Source organism: Rhamphochromis sp. 'chilingali', assembly GCF_963969265.1.
Source record: "Rhamphochromis sp. 'chilingali' genome assembly, chromosome: 7".
NCBI lineage: Eukaryota > Metazoa > Chordata > Actinopteri > Cichliformes > Cichlidae > Rhamphochromis > Rhamphochromis sp. 'chilingali'.
This window is the reverse complement of record NC_137934.1, coordinates 1,340,074-1,362,925: the sequence shown is the minus strand read 5'-3', so window position 1 is coordinate 1,362,925 and position 22,852 is coordinate 1,340,074. Positions and strand designations below refer to the sequence as shown.

Here is a 22,852-nt window from a genome sequence, read left to right as displayed (position 1 = left end):
TTTCCAAGTGTAACTGGTAAACAATTGGAGAATTATAACTTTTTGAGTACCGTTTAAAGTTAAAAACACTCACGTAGCCGGATCGGAGCCAATAGAAATCGTTATCCGTTTGAGAGCACGCATATTTTAGAACGCGGCTCTTTACCACCAGGAAGTTACGCCGTGTTTTTTAACGTCGCCTCGACTGCTGAGTTACTGTGTGACTCTGGATCTGAACTAAAATGCAAAAGTCTCACAGAGTGACCAGAGGAAAGTAAAATGACCGTGTTTCCTCAAAGGAGTCAGAAATAAATGTCTAAATAAAATGTCTCACAGTTTAGTTTCCATTCGTGTGATTTACACAGCAGGTTAACATGTGACTTGGGTCACCGCAGGGGGCGGGGCTGTGCACGTATCAAAACTTATGTAACACAACATCAAGATTTGTTTTTATAAGCGACACTGACTAATCTGAATACCCATTAACTTTTTAAATTTGCATATCAAGCCTGACTCCATAATCTCAGAGATCTCACATGTATATTATTAGAAATGCAAAAAGCATTTAATCCATGAAACAATGGATGGAGGACAGATTTGTTTTTGTCGCCGTTACTGTTTTTAAAAGCCCACCCTCACTTCATGTGCACCAAAATATCCACACCCAGAGTTGCAGACCGCAGTAAGGTGAAGATCCCAAGGCTTTAGGCTGCATTAGTCCCTTGTGGCAACAACTCCTGGTCTTTCACAATGAAGAACAGAGCATTGCGCAGCCGAGCAGAGCTTCCTGCCCTCCAGGACCAACGAGGGCTTTGTTTGTTAGCCATGTCACTGACTGACCACCAAATTAGCTGCATCACCTCTGGCACCAGGATATTGGATGCGACATTCTGTTCCACGGGGCTGTGGCTGTGTTTGTCTGCGAGACCACGGGGCCAACATTAAAAAATAAAGAAATGAAAACACAACGGGGGCAAACGAGGGACTTTCACATTTAAAAAAATAAAAATTAAACAAGGGAATACCGTGCTAACTACTGCTATGTGCTAAATAAGAATCGATGGGACCAATTACTCAGGATTATGTGTTTATCAGTTCCTTTTAGTGCAGCCTGCATTAACAAATAAAACTCACGCCAATGGAAACTGCACAACTTTATCAAATAAAGGCATTTTCTCCTCCTTTGTTAAACAGCTTAAACCCTGCTTAGGCCCATCTCATTTGTTTTTTGAGTCGAAGATGATCACAATCAATAGAACTGGCAAATATACTGGTTTTAATAAAATACCAGTATCTAGCTTTGACAGAGTCGAGTGTTCCTCGCGGAAGCTGTGTTTCCTTTGGCCGAAGCTCTTAATCAAGCACAACACGAGAAACAGCAACGTAATAAGAAGCTTCTTTCAGGCAGCGGGAGTAGACGTGGACGGTTAATCACGCTTTATGTTCATTACACTTTCGGCTTCTAGCAATTACAATAAAACAGCTGAAACAGTCCTATCCCTTAATCCATTTTACAAAGATGCAGTTCGGTTCAGCATCAGTGAGCAGCGGCCCTAAATCATATTTAACGTGTCTGAGCAGCCATGTGACCAAATAATAAAATGATTTTTACCTTTTAGTCTGCCACTGTCTGGTTCTTAGATGACAAGCCACGACTCTCTGTGAGCTGGAGATGGGGGCTGTCATCGTTTTCCTAAGAACTAAACTTTAGCAGAAAACATCTGGAGTCCACTTTGCCCATCATACAAAAACCAGCAGCCTCTCTTATTCCCTCAACGCAGGCTTTTTCCCTTTCACTTGCATAGTTTGATGCAGTTACCCTGTGTAAGCAAAGAAGCTTGTCTAAGAGGAAATGACAAGCACAAGATGTCCAAATCATTAGTAATGTGAGAGGAGCAGTTCCCAGGCATGTCTCATTACATAGCTGACTGCTAAGAGCTCATGTTTGGGACTTTTCTGGGCCCAGGCCTTCTTCCATGCTCTGCACCAGCATCTGTTCTCCACAGTTTGTAATGGAAACATCTAAGACCCTGAACCCACAACAACCTTTACTCAATCCTGGCGCTCGATGAGGAAAGAAAGAGACACACAAACAAACTGTGGTTCACTCAACACATTAATGTCATAAACGTAATCTCGTGCAAACATACGCAGAAAAAAAAGAATGAATATGAAGCTGGAAGCCTACACCGAGCACGCAGTAACAGTGGGCCCAAGGAAACACGGCTCCACAAAAATCAAGCTTTGGTCTGGCTGCGGTTCAGCCCGCTGTGGCTTCTGCGGTGGCTTCTGCAATCTTTAACCAGATCCAGAGCGCTGCTCCTCAATCAGAGGTCAAATACTGCTCTGTTGCTTCACCAGCATGTGAGTGCTTTGTTATGCCAGTGCCAGAACCTAATTGACCTAGGTTTTAAATATAGTTTGTCTGTTTCTGGCGACTATCAGCGAACACACAACATCCTGGTGGAGATAGCGAGACCGCCAGGGTCACCGTGGATGGTCTGCCCGCCCAGCAAGCGTAGAAGGCGACGGAGGGAAAGAAAGCAGAAGAGGGGATGCCGGTCGGGCTCAGACGCTAGGCTACGCAAACATCCACACCGGCCAGCACTTCCGAGCCTTTTCCTATCGAACGCCAGATCCATCACCCACAAACTTGACGAATTGGAGCTACAGATAGCCAACACAAGCTTTGCACGTAACTGCAGCATTATTCTTATTACGGAGACGTGGCTTCACCCGCTGATTCCCGACGCTGCAGTCGAGTTAGCAGGCCGCACGCTACACCGGCATGACAGAAACAGCAACTCAGGTAAAAGCAGAGGAGGGGGGCTATGTGTTTACGTGCATAACGAGTGGTGTTGTAACAGCAGGATCATTCACACACACTGTTCTCCTGATTTGGAGGTTCTGGCAGTCTCGTGCAGACCTTTTTACATCCCGAGGGAGTTTACAGTAGTTATTGTGATAGCTGTTTATATACCGCCGGATGCTAACGTTAGCACGGCTCTCAGCCTCTTGCTCAACACCATAAACAAACAACAGCTTGCCCACCCCGATGGGGTTTTTATTGTCGCCGGCGACTTTAACAAAGCGTGCCTAAAGACTGTGCTTCCTAAATTTGTCCAGTTCGTGGACTTTGCTACGAGAGGAGAACACACTTTGGACCATGTCTATTCAAACATCAGGCATGCTTTCAGAGCGACACCCCTCCCCCACCTGGCTGGATCTGACCACCTCTGCATGTCCTTCACCCCCACCTACACCCCCCTGCTGAGAAAAACAAAGCCCCAGACAAAGACAATAAAAACCTGGCCTGAAGGAGCCCTTTCTCAACTGCAGGACTGCTTCTCAACAACTGTATGGGATTTATTCTCCAGCCACAACCTCCAGGAGTACACGGACACTGTACTCTCGTACATCAGGAACTGTGTTGACAATGTCACCGTCAACAAAAGGGTCAGGGTGTTTCCAAATCAAAAACCCTGGATGAATAGCGAAGTGCAATCCCTCCTAAAAAGCCGCAACACTGCCTTCAAGTCAGGGGACAGGGCTGCGTATAGGGCGGCCAGGGCAGACCTGAGTAGAGGCATCAGGAAAGCTAAGGCTGCCTATAGGAGGAGGATTGAAGATCACTTTGCTGACAACGACCCCAGAAAAATGTGGCAGGGGATCAATCACATTACCAACTACAGAAGCAATAACCAGGCAACATCTAGGACTGATGCCTCACTGGCTGAGGATCTAAACCGTTTCTTCGCCCGCTTTGAGACGACCAAGCCCTCAGCTGCCACACCACTTCCACCCGCCCCCAGCACTGGCACACTAACACTTAGGGAGCATCAAGTGAGGTGTGTTCTAAGGTCAGTGAATCCCAGGAAGGCGGCAGGTCCTGATGGAATACATGGAAAGGTTCTCACAGCATGTGCTGACGAACTGACCGGAGTCTTCACTAAAATCTTCAACCTTTCCTTGTCATCAAACACCGTCCCGCCCTGCCTCAAAACCTCCACCATCATCCCCATCGCCAAGAAGACAGCTGTGGCCAGCCCAAATGACTACAGGCCTGTTGCACTTACGCCTGTAGTGATGAAGTGCTTTGAGAGACTGGTCTGTCAGCACATCAGGGCCGGTCTGCCTCCCTCTCTGGACCCCCACCAATTTGCCTACAGGACAAATCGTTCCACCGAGGACGCCATCACCATAGTGCTCCACACTGCGCTGAGTCACCTGGAGCACCGAGGAAGCTATGTGAGAATGCTCTTTCTGGACTTCAGCTCAGCATTCAATCATATCATCCCGGAGATCCTGGTCCAGAAACTGTCTCACCTGGGACTCTCCACCCCCATCTGCCTCTGGATCAAGGACTTCCTGACAAATAGACCACAGTCTGTCAGACTCGGCCCCCACCGGTCCAGCACCATCACACTCAGCACCGGGTCTCCACAAGGATGTGTTTTGAGTCCCCTCCTGTTTACGCTCTACACATCCGACTGCTCCCCTACCCATCTCTCAAACACCATCATAAAGTTCGCGGATGACACCACAGTGGTTGGACTCATCTCAAGGGGGGATGAGTCGGACTACAGAGATGAGGTCAACAGACTGACTGAGTGGTGTTCAGTTAACAACCTCCAACTGAACACCACGAAAACTAAAGAACTTATCTTGGACTTCAGGAAGGGCAGAGCAGACCCGGCCCCACTTTACATTCACGGGAGCTGTGTGGAGAGGGTACACTCCATGAGGTTTCTGGGCGTGCAGATCTCTGATGACCTCTCCTGGACTGCAAATACTACGGCGGTGGTAAAAAAGGCCCAGCAGCGTCTCCACTTTCTGAGAGTGCTCAGGAGGAACAACCTGGAGGAGAGGCTGCTGGTGACATTTTACAGAGCCACCATAGAGAGCATCCTAACGTACGGCATAACAACATGGTATGCAGGGTGCTCAGCTGCGGACAGGAAAGTACTGCAGAGGGTCATCAACACAGCCCAGAAGATCACTGGCTGCTCTCTGCCCAGCCTGGAAGTCACTGCAAACTCTCGGTACCTCAGCAGAGCTGGCAATATCATCAAGGACCACTCTCACCCCAGCAACCAACTGTTTGAACTATTACCGTCAGGCCGACGGTACAGGTCACATAAAACCAGGACAAACAGATTCAGGGATAGCTTCTTTCCCAGAGCTATCACCGTAGTAAATAAGCACAAAAACAACTGAACCTATACCATACCGTCACTGTCATTATATTATGCTGCTATTCATACTGTCATCATATTAATGCTGCTATCCTGTATATATTGTACATACTATTGTTTGAGTACTTACGATTGTTTTTTTTGTACTTTTTATATTTTACATTTATATTTATTATTGAAACTTGCACCAAGGGAGTGGCACTCCAATTTCGTTGTACTCTGTACAATGACAATAAAGGCTATTCTATTCTATTCTATTATCAAGCTGCCAGGGAGGGCGACTCTTTAAGCTGAAGCTGCTTCTACCAGCGCAACAGATTCTGAATATGACGATTGTAGACTGTGAGATGATTAAAAATGGGGCTGCAGTTAGAAAACCAGGTTTAACTCGGTCGCAGCCGTGTCAACAAGTTGGCACAGAAAATAAATCGGAATAAATCAAACTATATAAAAGCAGCACCACATTTCTGCCCGGGTATATCTCAAAATAAAATACGTCCCGGGGCTAGCGATATCTTCACTTGGGCGACCAAAATCTATCTCATCCCTGCCCCTCGGGCCACCATATAGCCCGACGGGCGGGGCTGAGATAGATTTTGGTCGCCCGACCGGAGATATCGCTAGCCCCGGGACGTCCGGCTAGCGATTTTGCGAGCCTTGTTTCATTTCTCTCCTCACAACTTCTCCATTACATGCAAGTATTTCAGGGAAGACATGTATGTTCTGTCCTTTTTTAATGCAGCAATGCAATCAAGTAAAACAAGCCTGGTAACGCCATTTGACCCATGTTGTGAGCAGGCTGCAGTACACCGACTGTAGTCGGCAAAAACTCCCAATTTTGGTCCCGATATCATATAAAAACATAAACTTGCACATGAGAATAAAACATGCACAGAAGCATAACTACACACACAAACATTTCAATGTTTATTTTTATTCCTCAGGCACTCGTCCTTCTTTGCATGAGCGCATTACCTGGCACGCCGACAGAGCATCGCTGTATGTGAGTATGTGTAAGGATCTGACGATCGGAGAATACCGTTACCCCTAAGGGGTCGCACCTCTCTCCGTTCTCGCCCTCCTCCCTTATGCCTCCTCTCTAGTCTGTGCCTGAAGGGATTTCCCTTTTCAGTTCATGAGAGATGTCAGACCTGTTCCACCATCCCTCACACGGAGGCTGGACTGTGCCCTATATTTACCCAGCATCTGTAAAACTCCACAAATCAGCCTCATTTCTAGAAATCAAAGCCAAGCGGAGCTTAACAGAATGACAGCTGAATCAAAATGCCCTCGACTCATCTTCATGCAACAAATGTATCCGATTACTTTTCACACCGAGCATCACATGCAGGAGTTATGAACTGTTGCACACGATACCACTGTGTGGAGATTAAATTAGGAATTCCTGTTGTTGTGTTTCATTTATAAGAATTGTTTGGGATTCCACTCAACATTAATTACTAGCCAGTAGAGCTGTGTCCCATCACACTGCAACATAAATATATGTAATGTGATCTTTAACATTTCTAAAACTGAGCGCATGTGCGTATTCTGGGATTATTTGATGAGCATCACCTCGTGGTCCTGTCCAGGATGACAGTTACACAAAGGCTGACAAAGGTCACTTTATTCTAACATTTCAAATTATTATCAAATTTACTGTGAGTGCTTTCATTCATGTATGTTAACTGCACAAACACAACCACAGGCATACAGCTCCAGGTCTGGAGGTCTTTCAGACATCACTCTGGTCACTTTAACATTAGATTGGATCAGGATCTTGAGCTTTATTGTGAAAGGTTTATGTGGATGCTTTTACCGTCGTTGTTGCTAACGACAACGCATAAAAACAGGCGCTTGTCCGTCCGTAGTGTGGTGATATTAAATATAAGAGAAAGAGAGAACTTTAATGAATTAATATAACCGCTACAGTGACCATCAAAACCATAAAAAAATATTGCCATAAACAGTTTATTTTGCGACACCACGAAACAAACGATAGAGTAAAATGAAACGATAGATGTTTTTTTTATATCGTCATCCGATATATATCGTTATATCGAACAGCCCTACTATAAGGCGCACTGAAAAACCTTTAATTTTCTCAAAAATCGACAGTGTGCCTTATGTATGAATTCTGGTTGTGCTTACTGACCTCGACCCGGATGAACGCTAACTTTTTTCCACTCGATAAAAGTTAACGTGAAGGTTCCTGATGGTTAGAGACAAATGCAATCGCATGGCAGGATGCTGTAAACGGACCAAACTTCAGTCAGGAGAACAACTGAGATAATCCATCCACAATACGAGGTTAGCTTAATGCACCTTATGGTCCGAAAAATACAGTACATAAAAGATGGGTGCGACATCTGGGCTGCTAATGCAATCAAGCTTTGTTAGCAAGCTAAAAGTATAAATTGCGTAGGTGTTTAGCAGACCTGGCACAATCTTTCACTCTTTTGCATGTAGTATATCTGATACTTTACCAAAGTCAGGTTTATTTATACCAGAATAGAGTTGACAATATTCCGAAAATGAAAATGTCAGTTACCGATATTTGCATAGAAAGACTGAAGCAAAAGGGGAAAAAAAGGAGAGATGGAAAGAGAGAAGATCCCCAACAGGGGTTGAAAGCAGCTAAATCAGATAGGTCTTTCCTGCCTCTTTCTTTCACACATTACAATATTAATATTAATGAGACTTCCTGTTTTTCCCACCTGTTTTTTTTCCTCCCTCAGATGATTTGAACATAAAAAAACTTAAAAAGCGCAAATTCCAGGAGTTGCGTATCACAGTTTGACCTGGAGCCACACAGCAGACACCAACCATGACAGACTCGCTGTTCAAAGCACGCGGGAGCTGCTTTCATCAGGGTATCCTGGTGGGGTTTTTTTTACAGTTTGACACCACCAGCCCATGCCATCTGCCTTTTTCTAAAATCACAACTTCAAGATGAGCTTTCTGCTTGTGTGTTGTTTTAAGGTGGGCTTCACAACCAAGGCCCAGCGTCACACAAGCTTTTCCTGCTTTGCTGCTTGCTGGCTGCTGTTTACAGCCAAGCCTCGCAGTGTGGTGCAATGTTAAATATTCACTGTTAAACTGTCAAGCCAGAACTGCTTGGGAACCCAGCCAAGCACTCACAGTTCAGCAGCATCGGATTCTCCTCTTCTTCAAACATAACCAAACCAAATCAATCACTCTGTTTGCAGCCAAACCAAAAATCAGATCACGTTACCTCCCTCCTCCTGCCACACGCCTACTTCCTGATAGCCTCGGCCTACAGGGACCACTTTATTCAGCCTTTTCCTTCATTTATAAGTAAACACATATTCTTTATCATAAATACTAAACACATATACATTAACACTCATCATTTGTACTTTAAAGAACCCGTACTCTAGGCCCGAGTAAGCCTCTGCTGTCTCCCGACGTCTGCCATCAGACATCTGTAAAATATTTTATTTGATGCCCCAATACCACACTGGCAAAGGTCTCTCATCCTTGACTTGGCAGGACTTCTGACAGAGCCAGCCGGCAGTGCCACGCAGGCCTAACTCCTGCTGCTACAGCTTCCTGCTGCTCTGGGGGAGTCAGGCTGCGAGCCTCCCAGACTGTGGGCCAGACAGGGCAGGAAGGAGGAGACTGAGGCGAGGCCCCAGGTAGAAAGGACTCCCAGGAGAGGTAAAGCAAGAACAAGAGGACAGAGTTGAGACATTTCCAGTTAAGATGTGTAGCACTGCTGGCTTAATCAGTCTGTTAAAGTGACAACATCCTGATAGAGGTTAGCTTTACTCAGACATGCCTGCTTTTTGAGGGGAAGATAAACAGATAGGACTTGTTGTGGTTTAACAACCCTCATGAAGTGAAACCACCATGCTTTTAAATGTGTACTTCTCGCCGTCATTAAGAGCAGGGTCTCTGTGTGTGCATGCACTCAGACCGATCATGTCTGAATGTGCGCCTGAGTCGATTGTCTGCACCAAGTCAGACCCGCTAACATTTGTCAACATGGCACACGTCTGACAGCACGCCGCTACACAGGGGCACGTCAAACATTGTAACTTTGTATCTTTCCTGTATCTCGAGTTGCTCAACAAACTCAAAGCCACAGTTGTTTTGAAGCATGCCATAAAAACTCTTTGAGCAAGAAAATAAACTGTCTTGGCGCAAAAACTCACTTCCAGACTTTGTCTCACGGTCTCACTCTGCCCAGATTAATCTCACTGAAGCCACAAAACTGCTCCTTTATAAAAAAATTACCTTGACTTTGACCAACCGAACACCAGTATTAAGTAGGGGTGCAACGATACTCGTATCGGTATTGAACCGTTCGATACAGTGCTTTCGGTTCGGTACGCATATGTATGAACAATACAAATTTTTTATTTATTTTATCAACTTTTCTTCTGACAATGCTGTCTGTGTTGAGAGCTCAGTGGATCTGCGTTCGACTACTCCGCCTAGGCTGCACTGTCGAGCGCAGATCCACTGAGCGCAGCGCAAGCTAGCAAGACAGAAGCTAAGCTCTTTGCAACATGGCAAATTGAACCTCCCCCACCCTCATTCAGATCTGGCCTTTGGAACTATTTTGGTCTTTATGTGAAGCATGACCCTGATGGACAAAAGTAAAACATCATGTCGGATGTGCCACGCAATGCTCAATTACATGGGTGGGAACTAGTGTGTTAGCGCAGTTAGCTCGTTAACGTGTTGGCCGTCCAGCCCCACGCACGGGGCGATCCGCGGTAGCTCGTTAACGGAGATTTGCCGTGTTGTGGCGTTAACGTCATTTCAGATTAACGCTGACAGCACTAGTGGGAACACAACGAATATGACTGCACATTTACTCCGACATCATCCTAGTGCAAAGACAAAAACAACAAGCATGCTACAAACTTTACCCGAGTCATTTAGACAGCCGTTAGCACATGATTCTCCTTATGGGGACCTGATATGTTTAATATGCTGCTGAGAATATAGCCCAGAAGAAGCGTATAGCATAGCTTTTATTTTGAAAGAGCCATTTCTCTGTAATAAACTCTCTTTTCCAAAGATGAGGGATTCCTCCATCAGATAGATTTATTTATTTATTACTTTGTTGTTTCAGCAACATTAAATTTAAAAACTGTACTTTTGAGTTAAAATATATATTTATAATTTTAATAAATTACATATTAAGAAAGGCATGAACATTTTTTTGTATTGAAAAAATATCGAACCATGAATTTTGTGTATCGTTGCACCCCTAATATTAAGCTATGATTTGTTATCCATGCATTTATCACATGAGTCTCTCCTCACTGTGAGAGACTCATGTGATAAATGCATGGATAACAAATCCTCTCAAATGGTGTTATTAAAATAATAACTAGCAACAGGCTCAGAGTAAATACTATGAAAAGCCATCAAACCAACATGTTCGGACGCCCGCAACTTGATGAGGATTAACGGAAGAGGCTTAGGAGTCACAGAGGCCAAGGTCAGGGAGAGCGTCTGAAATGAGAAGCAGTAATATGGGACAAATCGAAGAAATGGGTGATGTGGAAGTGGAAAAAGAGTGAGACAAAGGGGATTGAGGGCAGTTTTGGCAGCAGGAGTTAAGAGGACCTTTTCATTACGACTCCTCTTCTTTCTCGATGCCCTCAGGCACTGACCACAGCCTCTAAGCCCCGAGCCAAACCGAGAGACCAGGGAGACCACAGAGGACTGCAGTGAGTCAGGGTACAAACACAGAGGGGGGGAGGAGGGGCAGAAGAAAGATGTCTCCCACATGTAAATGAAGCGTCGTGAAACGGATTCAAATAAAAGAGTATGGTTTTACCCTTTCTTCATTTTAGCTACGACCCAAGTGATTTATGTCACCTACCTATATTTATCTACACCTAATTATTACAAGTCTGTATTTTCAACATGTACCACCTGACCATGATAAAATAAGCATACATTACGTTACAAGTTGTAAATAATATAACAGCTTTATAGAAGTTTGTATACAACTCGGCTCATTAGAAATACAAGTGACACATTTCTAAAATAGGGCTGTGCGATATGACCAAAATCTCGTATCAGACATTTATCGTCCCAACAACGATATATAATCGCAAATATTTTACATTTTCTGTAAATTCTGTCAAACTCTAACAACTCGACTTGCGTGAAGTGTTTTCAGCTGGGCGTTGTTACCTGGAGTCCAGTGTTACATAAGTTGAAACGGCTGCAATTTTCTTTCTGAGTATTTATTACAGGACATGCTGCAGGGAAAAGCCTCTAAGGTTTTTTTTTTTGCACCTGACGGCTGTTTTTTTGTTTCTCATACATAAACACTCTGCATACTATTTCATGTGACTCCGTTTATTTTGAAAAATCTCAACAGGATCTTGAGCTTTATTGTGAAAGGTTTATGTGGAAAATAAACAAGCGGACACGCGATGGTGTTACCGTCGTTGTTGCTAACAACAACGCATAAAACATATCCTTGTCCGTCCGTAGTGTGGTTATGTTAAATACAAGAGAGAAATTCTACGGTGACCATCAAAACGATGAAAAATTATTGACGTAAACAGTTTATTTTGCGACACCACGAAACAAATGACAGACGTTTTCATATCGTCATCCGATCTATATCGTTATATCCAACAGCCCTATCTCTGAGTGCAACGGGTCACAGCAATTTCCTTTTAGAAGATAGTCTTGCTGCTCTGAAGATATAATGGTAATGGGGTAGTATCAGCATTTGAATGGGGCATTTACTTCCTTTCTTTTGGAGCAGTGAACACAGTGCAAATCATCTATTTTATGGTTGATCACAACGACAAAAAAAAAAAAAAGTTCCCTAAAATGAATCCTGCAGTTTTATCTCTGACGTCACTAGAAATGGAAAAAAAACTAACTGTAAAAAAAGAACAAAGACTGCAAGAGAGAGCAAAAATGTCCCCAGATTTTCACACTAAAAAGGGGAAGGGTAAAACAGACAATCTGTCAAAACAAAATGCTCTAATACAAATTTCCTCTCTTCGGCAGCAAATCCCGTGTGAAACATTAAGGCTTATTTGTGGTGAGGTTGGAACAAATGCCCATAGCACACTCAGCATGCAACACACACAAAAATCCTCCTCTCTTTCTGTTCATAAGTGCAAATTCATTCTGCTTTTGTCTCATCTCATGACAAATGCATACTGTCACTGTCACTGATGTGCTGTTTACTGTGGCATATAGCATCTTGTAATTATTCTGTGAAAGTGAATTTGTATCCTGAGGGATTTGTATTTTTGTGTGTGGGTAATCAAAAGCGATAGAGAGGGAGAGGGGACGACTGCAGAGTGATCACCGATAAAAATCCGACGGAGCTGCTGGAGAACCATCTTTACAGCACAGTTCACAATATGCCGAGATGGCTTTGGTACTTCAGTCATACAATGACTTAACCTGCAGGCTAAGCCCTGATCAATAGTGGATTTTACAGGCCTATGCTTACAATTTGGGGGTATTGTAAAACAAATGAGTAATAATGCAATAATGCACTGTGTATGACTACTGTAATATATCTAGGTGTATAGATAACCAACTAATATACATTGTGAAAACACCTGTTCATCTACTTAATATCTGCAGTACACTGCATGAGCAGCTAGTCTACCAACATCTAAACAGAGTGTTAAAATGCAAACGTGCTGTCAGTTACTGATCCTGCACAAATTACTTAATTTGGCAAAACTGTGCAAAACGAAAACGAGTGTACAGCGTGAGCCACGCTTATCTCCTACAGCAGCTTTATTAAAAAGCAATTTCCAAATCAAAACTGCTAACTGTGCTGAAATTATTCAGTCTTCATTTAAAGCTCTGTCTGCTGTGCACATGAACATTATTTTAAAACAGGTCTTGTTTAACTTTCTCAATGTACACTGAAAAAACCTTTGCATAATTGCACCATTTAGTTACTTAATTGCTTTAATAGAGCGATTATATAAAAACACAGTTCTTTCATAAAGGGTTTCAGAGACTGTTTAAAAAAAGAGAACAGCAAAGATGTGAATCAACCCTTCCTCTCATTTCAATGATACTCCACGGTCCTAGCATTAGCTGACCCACGGGCACTGAAAGCATTTCATAAACTTTGAATGAGGTCCTAGGTCAGTAATTTTGTGTTTGCATGTCTTTGTAGTGGGTTTCCCCCAGAGCATTACACAACCCAATGAGAAAAGGCATCAGTGCCACAGTGAAATTGAGAAGTTTCCCGTGACGTAAGGAGCTGCGAGGCATCCACCAAGGATATTTGAATACTTGAAACATCAGCGACCCCTGATAACAAAGAGGGGAGATGGATATGAAAAATATTGACGAGCCAGCAATTTAAGGAGTGTGAAGCTTGCTCACACATCCTACTCTCACTGCCAAAGAACCTATTTTAAACTCCAAGCCTGGAAATGAAAGACTCAATACTGAAATGCTCTTTTTTTAAAGAAATATTAGCCATTATATTATATTTCTATTTTTTTATGTGCAAATAATCTCAAAACCTGAACAACAGAGAAACCTATACAGTGATCTGCTACTTTTGCCAGTTTTTTTTCTGCACAATGCTTGGCCAAGGTCTTTGACATCATGCAAAAGACAGCGTTTAATGTAGCTCGAAATGGCCTCGGGAAGCATCTTCCTTCAAATATGCTCTGTGAAAGCAAAGAAAAGAGCCAACATTTTTTCTGTTCTCTGTGAAAACCCAAAGGCAAGATGACTGTTAAAAGTGGTCAGATGACAAATGTCTCATCTGATCTTTAATCCAGGAGGGGGGGGCGGCTTCAGGGCTAAAACAGGAAACTCACACAAGATTGAGCTATTTGGTAAATTCCACTGTGCTAAATCACCGCTGCAGTGCTGCACATTTCTCCACACCGATGAATGGCATTTCAGTCCTCGCTCTGAAGGTCGTGCTGCTATCAGACAATGTGCATGTATGGGACCCTGGGCGCCATCAAATATCCATGTCTGTGCTTCTAAAACAAAACTTTTCTTCAATTTATGGCATCGTCAGTGTCTCTTACAATAAATAATGACTTAAATAATTTCTAATATGAACAATTTTCAGTTTCTACTGTAACACTTTTATTAAATCCAAACAACAGAACGGGGCTAAACAGCCAAGTTTTGCCAGAGCCTGTCAAAAGTAATCCACCTCTCATCAGCTCACGTTCAAAGTGGGATGTTACTGGCAGAAATCCCTCATCACAGAGACTGATGCAAACATTTGGCAGCCATTTTCTGATCATCCGGTTCATGACACATTCCTTGATAGTCAACTTCACAGAGCCAGCCAGTGTTCATCTCAATCACCTGATGACGCTGGCAGACTCGAGCCTGTTGTCTGACGATAATCGGATGTGGCAACAGAGAAGTGAGTAATAATTGGGTCAACAAGGTATGTCAGCTCCCACTAACTCTGGTTTGAATCATCTCTCTGCAGCGTAGCCAAACGTGATAGTACGACGCCTGAAATATTTGGCTGTGATAGGCAGCGACAGCAACGTGGCACGGGATACTGCTTTCAACCTACATCTGACCCCGAGATGATTAGGCTTAGCGGAGATAAAGACGCCCACATACCTGCGCAGGGAAATCTGGTGGTATTTGTTTTGTTTGCTGTGCCTTTGGCTTGTATTCACTCCTTTTCCCCCCAACTTGTTTTTCTACTCATGCCATTGTTATTATAATTTGTATTTTTAATATTATTACGTTCAAAATTAAAGATGAGAAATTACAAAGTTCCAACAAAACTGTGGACGCCATGAGTGTGTAAAGGTTTTGCAATAACTACTGTTACTCACAACAAAGGAAGTAAAACGAGAAAGGCCTGATCTCCGATTTATTTTTTATTTGAATAAATTACTTCTTTGTAACGACTAGCAGCTCTCTTCCAAATAAACCTCGTCTACCAAGTGTATAGTTTTATTGTGTTTGGCAGCGTGGAACAAAAAGACAGCTGGAAGCGCGTATGCCTTTCCCAAAAATTACTAAAAGGTTAAGAAACAAGTGTTTTGTAATACGCCTTTACATGTTTTGCTAGATTAAAAAAAAAGAAATTGCAGAGGTGGGTTTGTTTTTTGAACTTTCATATAATAATATATTTGCAATTTGTCTGACAACTACTTTGGCTTGAGTTTAATAACACAAGCCCACATATGACAACTAAAAGAAACTAAACTAAGGCAGATTCACTTCAAATTTTTCATTTTTTTTATTGAATTTATAAAAAGAGCATTATTTTTCCCCTTATCAGTGATAATTGTAAGACAAATCAATTTAGATTTTGATCTATAAAACATCAGAACACATTGTTATTGAACGTGAGACCAACAGTCCAAACCTCAAAATTATTTACTTGACTTCATTTTTTTTTTCTATCAAAATGTCTCTTGGTTGTCACACATTAAAAAAAATTCCACCCAGGGGAAAATTACAGTATGGGCGTATGTAAACTACTGGGTTTACATTTACAGAGCATGGGTGCCAAGCAGAGGTTCATGAAAGGCACCCACTCCATATCCAACCCTTGGCCCCGCTGCAGTCATGTTCGTGGATGTTATACTACTCGACTAAGAATTCCTCCACAGCTGAGACTTCAAGTATAGTAAGCGACGTTGACAGACACGTAACACATCACTATTGACACATTATACAAAATAAGCCTTTGACATGAAAAATACCTTCACATCATAAACTACTGACAATCAAGGATGTAAAGAAACGCTGTAAAGACAGTCGTGTTCTTCTACATCACCGAGGCGGTGTGCGATTACTACTGTTTGAAAGCTGTTGTGTAGTACGTGTAACATGACTGTAACATTGTAGCAACAAGTGTCCACTGTCACGTTGGCACCGCAGGATTAGCCGCTTTAGCACTTTAGCACAAAGCCGTTTTGCGTACATTGTAATATAAACGTTACAAAGCAGCTGGAAGCGTTTGCTGACACCTTCGACTGTCCGGTTTTATAAAGATAAAGTCCGCAAAGCGACATGCTAGGAAGCTAACAAGCTAGCCTAGCTAGCGAACTTCGAAAAACTTCTTCAAATGAGTGACAAACTTGTGTCTGAAGGGCAACTGGTGACTACTACGAACCTTTTCTGTCACTTTCCGAGGAAGTTAAAGCGCAAAGGGCAACAGCTTCCGAGGAGTTCATTAGCAGTAGTTGAGTTTCAAAAAGTTCACTTTCAGCTAACGCCGTGTCAGTTCTTACCAGGAAGTGGGAGACAGTTGCTAAGCTATTCCTTCTTCACGCTGAGGCTTTTTCCTGATGGTTATGGCGGTTATCTTTGTTTTGACTTTCCCTTTCTTTCCAAGGTCGCTGCGAGAAGTGGACTCGGTGGGCCTCTGTTCCTGCGTGGCACCGTGACTGAGCTGGAAAGTTGTCTCGCAGAGAGCGCCTGTGCCGCACAGCCAGGCGAGATGTGTACGTGTTTTCGGACAGACTCTCCACTACTAGGCCCCCCTCATCACCACAACGCTGACCCGTGTGACTGTAATGTAAACAACCCAGCATTCCCGGAGCGCAGGGGAGGGGCGAGTGTCAAAGAGTGAAGGGAAACTGTCAAATACCGCGAGATTCAAAGGAGCAGCTTCACCACCTCGCGCTGTCTTTACTTTGAATCGTGTTATTTACGGACAGAGGAGAAGTTTCCTGTTTCAACTTCTTTCTCGAGCTTTTCACTTTTAATTGCTGCTGGGTTTTTCAAACGCACTTGTAGACAAGTGGCATCTGCTTATATTGTAGGAAAACAGGTATGTCTATAGCAGGCACCTCAAAAGCTGTGCAGCTCACACCCGAATAATTTAGATGGATAAATAGATTTACAGTTATCGCTCTGTGTTTAGTTTAAAGAAGTTGCATTACACCAAAAAGTTGCACCTTAGTGTTGCAAATTCCATCCACGTCTCCCGTTCACTTCTGTGGTTGAACAGAAGATGGTCCTAGCTTTCATAAGGCAAGATGGCCCACTTCAAGTGGGCCTGTTGTCCAAGCCTCCCGCGATTATCTCGACTTGGGTTTTTTTTTTTTTTTTATGGCAATCTTTGCTCAGAATCGTTGCGTTTTTCTTCATACCGCCCACCACTGTCTAGGATGTCATTCTTAAGTTGCAACAAAACTAAAATATTTGGTATTCCAACTTTGCTCAGAATTTGCATGACAATCTGTTGAGGCAGTGTAAGAAGGTTTAAGTGTGTTCAGGCAGCAAGGTTGCGCTGAATCCACTGATCCACACGCATACTCTCGGCTATTTGCTCACAGTCTCGCTTGCCATCATTGCACGTGTGCACATGACACGCGCAGAGTCTGTAATTGGGAATATTAGGAGAATTTATTGACAAAAAATGGTGCCGCGGATTGACTCGCGTGGACAGCGAGCGCAACTGGAACTGATCAGCTTACTTTGCTTTGATAAGAGCTTCAGCAGTGATTTCAGACTGACAATTCAAACAGCGCTGATACACAGGAAACACATCTGTCTTCTTCCCATCCCCATTGTTAATAATCAACAAGTTAGGTGGGGCTGTGTTTTTTCTCCCTACTTCAATCGCCTTTTTTGTTAACCTCACTGCAAATATGGAGAAAGGAGAGATGCCTGGAGTGTGGGATTTTTTTCCCCCCTTTTTCTTCAACAACAGTTGAAGATTAAAAGAAACGTCTCACAGAAATCTGTCAATTCTGTATGTGAATAATGCTGTGTGGAATTTAATGGCATGAGTTATATTGGGTTTCCTCTACACCCACATTTTCTCTCAATAAGATCAATGCCGCTCAGTGACAGATAGGGATGGTCTTTTGTATCTTCAAATTTCAGGTTTCTAAGGGAATAATTAGATGGATGGATGAAAAGTAATGCATCAGTCTGCAAGGGGAGCTGCACCCCGAGTTCCTGTAGTTCAACACGCATGCCTCCACGTGTTTGGTAGAAAACTGTTTAATAATCGTGTTGGGTTTCCATTGTTCTAAAAGTGGCTCTGTGCACTGATGTGGCGCTTTAAACCAATGGCAAACTTTTTGTGTTCTTTTTTTATTGTTTATTTAACAGAGAGGATCTCCTTTTGATTTGGGGATATTTTTTTTAGAAAGGGAAGCATTCTCATCTATTTCGCTCTGTTCCTTTCCAAACTTTCAGGTGTCGCTCGCAGGTAACCAGCATGGAAAAGGTTCTTCCTCCAGGGGAAATGAAGTAGGTTGAATCGCTGAGTTTACAGAGACCTTTTACTGTAAGTGTGACATTTAACTCTGATGTGTTTGAACACACATGCTGAACGATATTCCCACAAATGAGAACTGATGACAGCGAGCCTGAATTTACAAGAATTTGGCCGCAGTGTGAATGTTCCGATATTCCATAAGTGATGGCAATAAAAACAACAACCAAAGTTGTTAGACCTCGTTTCGTTGTATTTCTCTGGGAAAACACACGGAAATCCAGTATAGCGCCAAACCAGAGTTTCTGAAAGTCAACATTTAGCATGACCACTTTTATTCCTCAACTCTTTTAGACAAGCTTTCTTCTCATTTCTTTAAGTAGTCTTCAGGAATAGTTCTCCAGGCTCATTGAAAGACATTCAAAGGTCTGCTTTAGATGTTGGCTGCCTTTTGTTCCATTTCCTGTCAAAATGATCCCACACTGCTTCAGCACTGCTGAGGTCTAGGCTCTGGGGAGCCCCATCCATGAATGAGAGTGTTGCATATTGATGTCATTTAGATTTGGATTCATCACTCCATGAAACCTACTACCACTGCTTTTCAGCCAGTTCTACTGTAATTTGGCATTTTATTAAAAATGGCTTCTTGACCATTTCTGACGAGGCAAACAGCAGGTGGATCAGCTGAATGGCGAGATGCCTCCTGCATGCGCTGTGTCAGGTCTTTGCTGGATTTTGTTCCTATAGCACATGAAATCTGCATCATCAGTTCATCAGCCATGATGCTTCATCTTTTGTCCTCCACCTGTTCAGTTTCCTCAGATTACCTTTTAGAACACACTGCAAAGCAAAATACTATTTAATGTCTGCCACACGGTGGCATTTTTCAAGTTTTATTGTCACGTACAGATAAACAGTGTAGCCACATGAAATTCTTTGGCTTCTGCTCCTCAGCTTTACATGAACATATAGAAGTGTGCAGTTATATTAAAGAGGAAAATAATAATAAAAATAACAAAATACTAAATTATTAAATATTATAGAACGTAAGACAACTGTTTGGTATTTACAGTTTGTGCAAAAACTTGTGCAGTAAAGATTTAAAGTGGCAGTGTGTAGAGTCCAGTGGTTGTAGTGAGTGTGTCATGGTGTGTGCAGAATGTCAGCAGTTCAAAAGCCTGATCACTTGTGGTGGTTTTTAAGAGATCTAAAGAAATTGGAATAAAAAAAAATTCTATTCATAAGTCAGCGTTAATTGGCTTAGCAAACAAAAATAGTCTGAAAGTTTCCATAACATATTCCATATTATTTAACCCCTCCTGGAATTTTAGAACCACTGGATGAACATCTGTCTGCTGACCGTACTTTACAGTTGCCCATTAATCCTGTAGCATTCCAAGGAAGCATGCAGGGAATGGATGTTAGCTAAAACAGGTGGTCCTCTACTCATTTATTGTATCATTATTATGTTAGAGAGCTTAAGCTGTGACACCACTGGTGCAGCGGGATGCGAAGTCGTTTATGTAAAACAAGATTAGTAGTGATCTAATGTGGGAAGATCAGATACTGGTCACTCCCAAAAAAAGAGTGGAATTTCAGTTAAACGTAACTCCAAACACTCCCACCTGAAATAATATGGAAATTTGCATTGTTGAGGTTAGACATGTGATCCAAGCTAAAAAGACTACAGAAAGCTTAAAATTAATCTGAGTTTACTTGCAATTTTTTTTACATTAAAAAATGAAGTCGTTTATACAAAGACCAACTCAATTAGACAATAATTCATCTGATTATTTGTAAACATGACACACTTTAGGCCAAACTCAAACACTGTGAAATAAAGAAAAAACGGTCAATTTCACATAATTTGCACAATAGCAGTATTAGCTGTGAACACGACCCACACAGTGTTTTTGTTTGTGTGCAGGTTTCAGTGCATTCCAGCTTTTCACTGCTAAATTTGCAGATTTTTTTTGCACCCAGAGGCTGAAAGCACATTTTAAACACTTAAAAAGAAAAAAAATGTTGGCGTCTTTTTATTTTCCTGCGTGTTGTTGATCTGGCTCAGGGGTTAGGTATGACTGCAATGTGGTAGAGACAGAAGCTGCAGTCAAAGCTCCTGTGATCGGGTGCAGACTTCATAGAGACCAGCAGATGGAGGGGAGAGGATCTGCGTGCATCCTGAAGGTTTAGCAAGAACTGAGAGGTTACACTCCTCCAGTACAAAGATGACCTGTCACACACTGAAGCATGCCTTATCAATGCAGACGAGCATCCTGTTTATGTACCTCACAGAGCACAGCTATCACAGGAAAAGAGAGAGGGATTACAGATGGAAATATGTATGAAATGTTGTATCTCCCCGTCTCTCTCTCCAAATACCCAGGCGAACTTGGAGGCAGCGTGCATGTGATGCCTGCATTTCCATTTTATTCGCTAATTAATGTTGTTTTGTCTTCAAAGTGCAATCGCAACCTGTAGTTATCAGCCTTGATCGCAGCATTTTCAAGGTTGTCTAGATGTGAGCCGTCACATAACAAACAGGTGTAAATATAGAATAACAGCTCAACAGAGAAATGGAGGATTTATGGCATGTGGAGAGCAGTGTGCAAACGAGGCACAGGAGAGATAGTTTGTGATAACGTGAAGGACAAAACGGGCATAATATTTCTATCTATATCGCTTTTACAAAAGCTGCTTTTCACCGCCTGCTTTTGTTTGTGCGCGTCTGCTCGGCGTGTCTGTTACGTTTCCCTGCATGTGCTCCGTATTTGTTGGTGTGGTCCTTTCTCTTGGCAAACACCCAGCACGCTGGATCTCTCCACCTGCTCTGCATCAGCCAGAGGGGCAGGCCTCAGTCTCACACTTGTGCAGCTCTCTCTCACACACACACAGCTGTGGGGCTGTGTTTCATTCACATCGTCACCCTTCTGACATCTGTCTATGTGTGTGTCACGGTGCCGGTGTGTGTCTGAGTTAGCAGGGTGGTTGGTGTGCGAGGTGAGGTTAAATGGGTGCCTAGCACTGAGAGGAGGCAACTGAGGCGGAACTGGCAGAATATCTCACACACACACACACACACACACACACACAGAGTGACAACAGAAACAACACTATCAGAGCAACATGTAAACTGCAGGTGCGCCCTATGCCTCGGTGATTGTTCCATACTTTGTTTCGACCCTGTCGCCTGTCACCGTGCGTGCGATAATGTGTGATAATGTATGTGCGACCTCATGCAATGTGCGCTTGCAGAAACACACTTTGAGTTTTGCACTTGTTGCTTTGCAACATCTAGAACTAGATGCACGCTCAGCAAAGTATTTATTTTTTCCTGATTTCATTTGAATCTGACGTCGACCTGGTTCGTGGGGCCTGGAGATTTTCCCCTGTGATGACAGGCAGAATCCTCATCCTTGGAGCTGGTTTCTCATTTGACCTTTCTGTATAACATATTTTTCCAGACAGACATATCAAATATCAAACCTTGGTTGCAAATGTCACAAGCTTAAGCCGACGTTAAAAACCAAACCCTTCAAAATTTGCACAAATGCATGTTTTGTTTGTAAATCCAACGAGCCTGCTCTGACCACAGAAAGTTGCATTTCTGCAGGTGGTTTTTACAGCTAAAATCACGATGGCTTTACATGTTTGATCAAAGCACTCTTGCATTGTACATCATGATCCACGTTGAATTGACTGATTGGACTGGCCAACCTGCAACCATCTGGGATCGGCTCCAGCCTCACCGTGACCTTGAATTGGATAAGTGGAATTAAATGGATGTAGACTGAAACTAAAGCGCTATATGCTGAGCAGAAACCCATCTGCTTTATCTGTAAATGAACTTTTTTCCCCCTTTTTTTGGACCACCACATATGTCGGGATCAGCCACAGTGTTTCAACGAATCCTCGTGTGACTGAAAGCACACACTGTTGTCGGCGTTGTTTTTCTATCATTGTAGTACACAGCTGTCATTTAACAGAAGGAAGAAAGGCAGAGTAGGATACCAGTCGACAGAGGGCCTGCATTCATCTCCTGTTGCTGCGAGCACAACCTCGTTCTTGCCTTTGCATGAACGAGGATATTTTATTTGAATTTAAAAGCATTCACTGATTTAAAGAAAATACTTTTAGTGCACAAATGCTTACAGTGTACTGTTGTTATATATTTATTTCCATGCAAATATCCTTTCTCCATGTGCACCTTTTAATATTCCGTGATGAAGGAGCAGCGCTGCCACTGCTCTGACAAACACAAACATTACCGATGAGATGCATCACAGCCACCAGCAGCAAACCCCTGAAATACTTGTCGAGCAGGGCCGCGATTTGGTCCAGAATTTTTATCCTGCGGCTCCAAGCACCGAGCGGGGCTGGCTGTGTTTGTTTGTGTGTCTGCTCCAGCCCTGCTTCCTGTAGCTCTGCGGTGTCAACCCGCCCACCGTCCTCCCGTCAGACCTGTGGAACACAGCCCCGCTGCCACAGCGCAGCACAGGCACCCCAGTGA

General features: G+C 43.0%; 1 protein-coding gene across 1 annotated transcript in view; it reads right to left on the bottom strand.

The window, feature by feature from the left end:
- The window catches only part of nek7 (NIMA-related kinase 7), a 63,353-nt gene extending 46,662 nt beyond the window's left edge, over positions 1-16,691 (bottom strand). The window contains exon 1 of the mRNA XM_080886931.1: positions 16,403-16,691. The gene's annotated coding sequence lies outside the window, so the exon portion shown is untranslated. The remainder of the gene's footprint in view (positions 1-16,402) is intronic.
- Between the last annotated feature and the right edge of the window lie 6,161 nt (positions 16,692-22,852).